This window comes from Crocodylus porosus, unplaced genomic scaffold (assembly GCF_001723895.1).
Source record: "Crocodylus porosus isolate Cpor-Errol unplaced genomic scaffold, CroPor_comp1, whole genome shotgun sequence".
Classification (NCBI taxonomy): Eukaryota; Metazoa; Chordata; order Crocodylia; family Crocodylidae; genus Crocodylus; species Crocodylus porosus.
In genome coordinates, this window is record NW_017728947.1 from 24,696,277 (window position 1) to 24,706,189 (window position 9,913).

The 9,913-nt window shown below is 42.2% G+C and overlaps 1 protein-coding gene across 3 annotated transcripts in view; it reads right to left on the reverse strand.

Moving 5' to 3' along the window:
* Positions 1–9,913, reverse strand: part of METTL15 (methyltransferase like 15) — a 230,214-nt gene that overhangs the window by 23,518 nt on the left and 196,783 nt on the right. The window lies entirely within an intron of this gene.

Below are 9,913 nucleotides of genomic sequence, written 5' to 3' on the forward strand. Positions count from 1 at the left end.
CAACCCAGTGATATCTCAAAAATTAATTTAAACTACAACCATATGAATTGGCCACAGGCCTGATCAGCTTTCTTTAAGTATGATGACATATAACCAGGGTGCCAACCTGATTAGATTAGAAAGTTGCTATTCTGATATGGAGATTTTCCTCATACAGCATATATTTATTTGTATCATGAGTGGATATACATGACTTTTTATATATGCATCTTCACAAGCCACACTGAAGTTTGGTAATCTGATACTGTTAGTATTTACATCTGGCATCATTAAAAAACAAAGAATTCTCTTCTAGTAGATCACATTTCTTTTACAGTCAGCCTTTTGAATCCTGATTTCCTTCAAATCCACCTGCGTGCAGACCATTTTAAGGACGGTATTTTAAGACATTTAGTTTTTTTACACTCCATACAGAGTTATAAATGAGCATTCATTCCTTTACTAAGATAAAGGGAATAGTAGGACTTGATTATCTTTTACAGGATTGTTACCTGGATTTTACATCAGGGTGGTGATACTGGTGGTGACTGTGATGGCATGAACAACACATGAAAATGCTGTGTTTCTAAAATAAAAGTACAATTCTTTTTTAAAAAATTCACTATTTTTTTTACTAAACAAGCCAGGCTTATTGCAAAGTTATTAAAAAAAAATTTCCCTCTTCTACCCCCACTTTACCATTACAGTTGGCATGTATGTTTAAATATCAACATCCTATTAAGCGCACACATTTCTGTCAGGACCAAATGGCCTTTAGGCTATATACTCTGAATGTTTAATTTAGACTCAACTTTTTTTCCTTCAGCTATTCCTGTTCACATCATCTAGAAGCCTTTTATTTCCAGAAAAGCATCTATGTCAGCCATATAAATAAAACACTATGAATGCCATATAAATCTACCCACACCCTTCAGCGTTTGTTTTTCCTGTCACGTACATACCATATACATATTTTGCTGTCCCCTGTGAATGGATTTTCCTCTTTACATGTATGTATTTTTTCTTGAATATAGCACATTTTTTCCAGTGTGTTAATCTAGAAAATAGAAAACTGTTCCCAAACCCTAATTACTTGACTATAGTGTGAAAAATGGTTCTAGAATACCCTCCACATATTTCAAGGAGAATTTAGACATTTATAATGAGAACATAGGTACTAAGTTTTATTAATGCAGTGGATGCAGCTCTGTGCTTTCTTTATGATGGGTTCCAAAGATTGTTAGAGGAACAAGTACAATAGGTAAAATAATGTTCTAGATAAGAAGCAAAATAGATCAACAGAATTTAGAATCACAAAAAGGTGTGACCTTAAACCCAGCCATGGATTTATAAGAGAGGGAGACATCACATACCCAGACACTCACATTATAGACAGACAGACAGAATTTAGTGTCTCTCTGTCAAAAACTGACCAAAGTGTATACATTGGCTGATCTGGGAGAATCAGGAATCTGGAGTTGGACATCTGGATGACATGGCTGACCCAGTGAAGCTGATAACGGATGATGATCACCGCAATGCTCATGGTGTTTACTTGCGTGGGGATGCTAACATTGGTATATCTGTCTTCCCACCAGATCTGAAGGATTTTTTGCCTTGATGGTACTTCTCCAGTGACTTAAAATGTCTCCTGTACATTGTCCACATCTCAGCTCCATGCAGTAAGGTGGGGATCACAATTGCTTGATAAACCATGAGCTTGGTTTCAGATCTGATGTTGCGATCTTCAAACACTTGTTTCTTCAGGCGTCTGAAGGCTGCACTTGAGGCAGTGTTGGATTTCTTCATTGATGACATCCTTCTGTGAAAGATGGCTTCTGAGATACAGGAAATACTTGACGTTCTCCAAGAGTCTCACTCTGAATCTGAATTACCAGAGCTGGTGACTGCTCATTAAGAGCTATTGATGGAGATTAGTCTTCTGAATGTTAAACACCAGTCCCATTTTTGTATGTCTCAGTAAAGGTGTCATCAATTGCCTGAAGGCCTGCTTCTGAGTAAGCACACACTACAACATCAGCAGCTTACTGAAGCCTCTTAATTGAGGTCAGAGTGATCCTGGTTTTGGCTCAAAGTCATCTGAAATACAACAGCTTACCATCCACTAGGGAGTTTAGCTCCAGTCCAGCTAGTAGCTTGCTGATGGTCAGAGGTAGCATTACAGTAAGGAATAATGAGAAGAGTACTGGAGTGATGATGAAGCCTTGCTTAACCTCAAAGGGATCTATGATGGATCAGTTATTGAAAACCACTGATTGCATACTATTCTGAAGCAGGTAAAGAATTGTGACGAGTTTGGGTGGGCAAGTGCAGGGTGCTGCATCTAGGGAGAAGGAACCAGCAACACACCTATAGGCTGGGGAACACCCTTCTTGTCAACACGGTGGCAGGAAGGGATCTCGGAGTCATTGTTGACTCCAGGATGAACATGAGCCGCCAATGCGAGGAAGCAGTCAGTAAGGCTAGCCACACCTTGTCGTGCATCTAGAGATGCATCACAAACAGGTCCAGGGAGGTAGGTGATCCTTCCCCTCTATATGGCATTGATCAGGCCATAGTTGGAGTACTGCATCCAGTTCTGGGCGCCGCACTTGAAGAGGGATGTGGCCACTGAAATGGTCAGGGGGCAGCAGGCCAGGCCCTATGAAGAGAGGCTGAAGGGCAAGAATCTATTCAGCCTCCACAAGAGAAGGCTGAGAGGGGATCTGGTGGCTGTTTATAAACTCACCAGGGGGGACCAGCAGGAATTGGGTAAGGCTCTGTTTCCCCTGGCACCACTGCAGGTTACTAGGAATAATGGCCACAAATCGTTAGAGAAAAGTGTGGCAAGGTGGGAGTCCCTGACTAGCCACAGGGCCAGTTTCCCCACCTGTCTCATCTGCCGTGCCTTGTTGATTAATTACATCATTAATTAAGGCAGGACAGTCCCATTTTTACACCCTGATATTGGGGGGGGGCATCTGTGGCTCTGTTCCACCCCTACACCGTGGCCCAAGCTTCGCAGATGGCATCTCAGGCAGTTGACTCAACCATCCCCTTTGCCCATTAGCTGTCAATCATGGAACCTTTGGCTTCCCTAAGTCCTGGCCACATCTCAGGCCAGTTGTGGCCCTGGGGTTCTTCGCTTGTCATGGGCGTCTCTTACGGTAGGCCCCTGGCCCTTTTGACCCTTCCAGTCCTAGCCCCAGCACTGACCAGTCGAGTGCCTCAGTTGGGTTTTCACCTCGTGCCTGCACTTCGGGATTGGGGTCCTTCATTCCTGGCTCAGGTGCTCCTAGAAGTGTGCCTGGCCCTGCAGGGTCACTCCCCCAGCAGGCTCAGGCGCCTCCAGAAGCTTACCTGGCACACCTTGCTCCGATGTAATATGTCCCACCCGAAGGTGAGGGCTGGGGTTAAGGCACCCCTATTTACCTTTCACCAGGGTGATAACTGGCCTGGCATTTTCTGGGGGCTCCAGTGTCACTGAGAACCCCACCAGGCCAACCACTCTTGGCAGGGTGCAGTTTTAGGTCATCCCCAGAACCAGGAGCCTTCAAACCATCCCCTACAGCTCCTGCCCTTACCTCCAAGATGCTGTATGCAGCCTTGCAGCCAGGCGATGTTACTGTCTGGTCTGCCAGCAATGAACTGAAATGAACTGTTTATATAGGCAGCCAGGGTTCTAAAATGGCTGCCGCAATTAAGCACCTCCTGGCTGCTTGGCTCAGCCCTTAAAGTGGCAGGCAACAATAGTGCCCTACCACAGAAGGTTCAGGCTGGACATCAGGAGACATTACTTTACAGTAGGGCTGTCAGGCTCTGGAACGGACTCCCAAGGGAGGTGGTACTCCCTCCTACCTCCGGGGTCATCAAGAATAGGCTGGACAGATATTTGACTGGGGTGTTATGACCCTGCACTTGTTCCTTCCCAGGGCAGGGGGTCGGACCTGATGATCTGTTTAGGTCCCTTCTGACCCTACAAACTATGAAACTTTAGAAGGATCCTCCACAGTGCTTCTCAGCTGACAGAGTCAAAGGCTTTCATGAGGTCAAAGAAGGCCATATATAGAGGTTATGTTGTTCCTGGCATTTTTCCTGCAGTTGGTGAGCAGTGAAGATCATGTCAGTTATGCCTCTTGATGCCTTAAACCAACACAGATTCTGGAAGGAGCTCTTCAGCAAGTGGAAGGAGACGGCTCCAAATGGTTCTCACAATTTTTTTCGTGTGGTGGACTGCAAGGTGTGATCCCTCTGTAATTTCCACAGTTGGATTTATCTCCTTTCTTGAAGACTGTCACAGTCATAGCATCCCTGATGTTGTCTGGGATTTCCTCATCCTTTACCAGAACTTTAAAACGAAGGAATGCAGCTGTATTATGAGCTCCTCTTCCTCTTGCTTGAAGATTTTGGAGGGGATTCCATCAGCTCCAGGTGCCTTGTCATTGAAGATGACAGATGAAGTTCTGCTTGATGGCTTTCCTTACCTCATCAAGGGTTGGAGGGATTCTGAGATCATCTTTGACTGGCTGTTGCAGGATGCAGTTGAGAGCACTTATCAACAACAGTCTTGACTGAAAAGGTCTTCAAAATGCTCTTTCCAATGGGTGTTGATAGTTCCCTTTTCCTTGATCAGGTCTCCTCTCTTCTTAAGTCTCAAAGGAATTGGTCCTTGAGTGCTTGAACTGTGAATGGCTTTGGTACTGAAAAAAATGTGCATACTGTGGATGTCAGCAAGATGTTGAAACTCATTTGTTTTGTCTTTCCACCATCTGTTCTTCATATCACAGGTCCTCCTTTGGACCTTTGTTTTAGTTTGTTGATGACTCAATTTCTTTTACTTGGAGTTGCTGTTATTCTGCCAAGCACAAAACACCTTGTGTTTGTGGTCATTTGACTCTTGGATCTCCTGGTCACTCTCATAAAAACAGTCTTGATGTTTCCTTGTAGAGAATCCAAGTGTCTCTCCACAGGCACTGAACCCTCGCTTCACAGACTTGGTTTTACCACCAAGAATTAATTTATAAATGAACTTAATTAGTTCCCTATTGTAATTAATTAGCACCTTTTTATTTTGACTTTTTATTTTACACTGGCAGAGAACTAACACACCACTATCATTAGCATGTATGCCCCAACTCTTGACCCTGCTGACAAAACCAAGGAAGAATTCTATGCTAACCTTGACCAAGTCTTGTCTGGCATTTTGGAAGAAGACAGACTTATTCTTTTCAACAATTTGAATGCCACAGTCAGAAGGGCCTTGAACTTCTGGAATGGAACCATCAGCAAGGAAGGTGTGGGAAAGGTCAACTCCAATGACATCCTCCACTTGACTAACTATGCAGAAGATGGGTTGACTATCACCACCCTCTTCCATCAGAAAAACAGGAACAGGGCATCATGGCAACACCTATGATCCAAGCATAGGCACCTGACTGACTATTGTGCTCAAGATGGCAAAGATGTCCACATCATCTGAGCTATGCTAGGAGCTGAGAACTGCTGGACCAGTCACCAACTCATCCACTCAGTTATGCCATTCAAACTGGTTTCCAAATGATGGGTGCAGCAGAAGCACTGCCAACAGAAGATCAACATCAAAGGACTTAAGGACATGATCAACAGAGACATTTTCCAAAGACTGGCAATCAACAGCACTGGGAGAATATTGGCAGTAGTTGGGGTGCCTTCAAGTCCTCTGTCTTTGAGTAGAAGACACTATACTAAAAAAAATAAACCAGTTTCATATGTTAACTTTTAGAATACTGTATATCTTCCATTGTCAGAACCACCATACTAGTAGGCAACTATACTTGCCTTGAAGACCTTTTTTTCTTTGCCTGCCTTTATTTGTGACCTGCCTTCAACCCCACTCATACTATCTCCTTTTCTCACAGTAAGAAAAGTAGACATCTCTTATCTCACATGGGCTACCTCATTCCAACAAGAAATGCCACCTAATCTTTTTCTCATGCCTGGCAATCTGGATTATAGAATATACTTGATTCATGCTTTCAAGGGTTTCCCCTTTTACTGACTGACTGTTATACAGTCAGGTTTTTGGGGTTTTTTAGAAAGTGACTGTTTATTACATTATTCAATTTCCTGTATTATTTTCATTGGTTCAGAAATAAGCAATTCCCTCTGAGTTGATAAACTTTACGTATCATTGCCTTATTGCTTCTATGGAACCAGATTTTTTTTATTTTAAAACCACCACATATACCAATTGTACAGTACTACTCCCATATAAGTTGATAGGAATTTTTCTAATGATAGAAGGGGGAATGAGTTTTAAATTATCAACTTTTAAAGTCTAAATACTTACATTCTACCATATTTGCCACTTAAAGTGAAGCTTCAGCACAACAGTAAGGTCTTAATCCAGAAGGTAAAATGCAATTTTGGAATTCACAAATGAACAGAAAACTACAGAATCATATAAGAAATACAGGAACTATTACTCACTTTTCCAAAACAAATAAAACAAAACAAATAGAAGAGTTTGCATCCATTCCTAAAAGAACAATTAGCATGTATGTAATTTAAACATCAGCAGGTGCACACAATAAAATTAAATCCCACATGCTGAGTTTATCAATTTATCACATCTGACATGCAAACACCCCGAATTTGTTTTGAAAATTATGTTATCAGGAAAAAGTAGGGAGGAGACGAGTCCACTCACAAGTGATCACCTATGACATCCTCCCAAGAGCACAGTATTTCCAGCTTGAGGCCTTGCTCAGAGTACCTGAACCTGTGCAAAGTAGTGGATGTGCTTGCTTTCAATATCGGCTGCTATAAGTTACATGGTACATTCCATCACTTGGTTTCTCTACCTATCTTGACCCATCCTGCTTTGTGCTGACCTACTGACTTTGGTCCCACAGTATAAACAGAAATAATTAACTCTCTGAACAGCATGAATATAAGCATATTTATGTTAGAAAATAATGTATTTAATGTTGGCTGGTGAAAAGGTATACAATACAATTATTTTGTCTGTAAAAGAAAATCAGATTAAACCCAAAATATTAAATATGCTCTTTGCTTGTTTTCTTAACAAGACTCACACCTCTATTTGTACACATTTTTTACAAACACAAAATTTATCAAAAGAGAGCAAACTGATCATATCAATTGTACAGTCAATTTACAAGACATAATACAATGTGAACATAACTGCTTTGCTGAAGAAAATATATGAACAGCATCAGTTTACTTCACTACTTCAAATTATTTTAATGTTTGTGTTTGTTTAATATTCCTCTATGCACTCACGGATGCGTAAAACATTAATTTGACATTCACGAAGCATACATTTATGATGTAGAAAACAGTAGAAACTGGACTGTTGAAACAGGATATTCCTTCCTACACCTCCACATTCCATTGTGTTTTTATATCTGACTCATATTATGATTTGATTTACATGTTGTAAGGTTGTTATAAACATTCAGATATATAGTATGTAAAAACTGCTTTTATTCATCTATAGAACTGGCTAATAAAATGTAGCTATTGCTAAATTTTCTTTAGCTAACAAAGCAAATTTATACAATACTTTTTCCACATCATAGATGTTGACATCCTAAAGTGCTCTATTCATGGAGAGTGCTTGCTCAAAACGGTGCATAATTGCTGGTTTGACAGATCTGCTGCTACTGATACTTAGAATATATTTGCATAACCTTTGCCTTGCTAATCAAATGCGAGTCTGAGCCCTGAGACTTAGCTGTAACACTATGACACAATGAGGGGAAAATAAATCTGAGCTTTAGATTTGTTCTTTTTACTCAGTGACTGCTGAGGGTATGAATTATCTGATAACGCCCTAGAGGCTTTTTACTTCCTGTAACAACAACTACTTTGTTTAATACTACTCCACTTAAACCTCAGAATAGAAAGGATAATTATTTTTGGCCTTGAGTATTTACTATGAAGTACATGTTACTTAGCTCTCATCTTCCTTCTGTTCATCCCAACCTGTTTCACGTAAGACCACTTTCACATTCCTAATTCTTCCCTAATTAAACTATCACTAGAGTTTAACCTGCGCTCATGTAGACAGAGTGCATCAACCTCTTCCTCCATATCCTCTCAGTAGGAGTGGTGGAACAGTTATGGGAAATGCAACAAAACTGAAAAAAAGGAGGAAATGAGTTGGATGCACTGCTCATCTAGGACGCATAAGCAAGCACATGACCTTTGTTGAATATTATCCTTGAGTAACACCTATCCAACTCAGGAATCAGACTTGCGTGAATCCTAATGATTAAAAAAAACATCACCAGATTAAAAGTGTTATCATATTACACAAGCTCTTTAACTCCACTCCTGACCCCACTATTACACAATTTACAATACAAAGGAGAGACAAGTGAAGAAGCAAAATAACTCAGTAACCTACTATCTAGGGGTAGAACACTCATAAGATCTCTGGGCTACCCCTCATCTCAGTGCACCTAACAAAGGAACCAACTAGTCAAGGATTGAATCATAAATCCTTAAAAGGCATGTTTCTATGGCCTCCCTCCCTCCCTCCTGAATCTAAGAGTAGCATGAACAAAATAAGGGATGCATTTAGGCTGTTCTAACAGAACTGAAGAGCTGGCGGGGTGGAGCACAAAGTTTAGGGAAAGCACATAAAATAAAGGCTCAGACATACTGCAATATATACTGAAATAACTAAACAGAAGTAGGTAGGTGTCACAGGCCAGGGGGAAACCTTTAAGAGAAATAGGTTTAGCCCCAACTGTGTCTAATTAATCTTTCTCCCAGATGACGTGACTGGATTCTTTTTGTAGGCATGTAACATGCTGCATGCAGTGGAGGATGATTACAGGCCCACTTAAGACCACCTGATTAGAATAATTAGCTGGCCAAAAGACATTAAAAGCTGGCAGGAAGAGGGAGAGAGAGGCTGGGGTTAGCATCACCAGCCAAGGCTCTCTCCAGGTCTAAGAGACCATGGGGTGGGTTAACCCTTTAGGCTAGGGACAGAAGTTACACATAAACCGGTTTAAGTGACCAGAAACCGGTTTAAACCTGTAACGCAACACCAGCTCAGTCCACATAAACCATTTTCAAAATGGCCAAAACTGGTTTAAGATAAACCTGGTTGAATGTCATATCAAACTTAACTGATTTGAGTCAAACTGTTTTACAGAACTTCTGCCCTAGACTCCTTCTTGGTTTAGGTTAAATCAGAATCCCCGAGCATCCTAGCATTCTTTTTAGCTCTGGGCTGGGCTGGGCTGGGTGTGGCTATTTCCTCCAGAGAGCAGGGCTGGCCCCACCCCTCTCCCTAGCCATAGCTCCAGGTGGCTGAGGTGGTGGAGATGCAGACATAACAGCATCTGGCTGGCTTGCCCTGGCCCTGCTCCCACCCCTCCTTTCCTCTCTCCTACAGCATGGACCCCAGTGGCATAGACCCCTCCTGGCATCTGGTTACGGTCACACCACCCCTGTGCTAGCTAATGCTGAGATGTATCTGTGTGTGTGTGCGTCTCCAGTTTCACTGAAACAAAGGCAGACAGAACAGTGGCGTTTAGAGCTTTTTGAAATTAATCAGCAGGTCAGCTGGTAACATCCCTCCATTCTCCCCCTGGCTGGGTACTATGCAGGCCAGGATGGGGGTTTAAACCCCTCCCTAATCACTGCACTCTGCTGGGACCTGGCCACACCCCCCTCAGCTCAGCACTGTGGAAGGAACGGGAGGGCTCACTCTAGCGCCTCCCAACTTCTAGCCTGAACTACTGCAGGCATAGATTTCATAGATTCCATAGACATTAGGGCTGGAAGGGACCTCAGCACATCATCGAGTCCAGCCCCCTGCCCAAAGGCCAGGAAGTCAGCTGGGGTCATAGGATCCCAGCAAGATAAGCATCCAATTTACTCTTGAAGGTGTTCAATGTAGGCGCTTGAACCA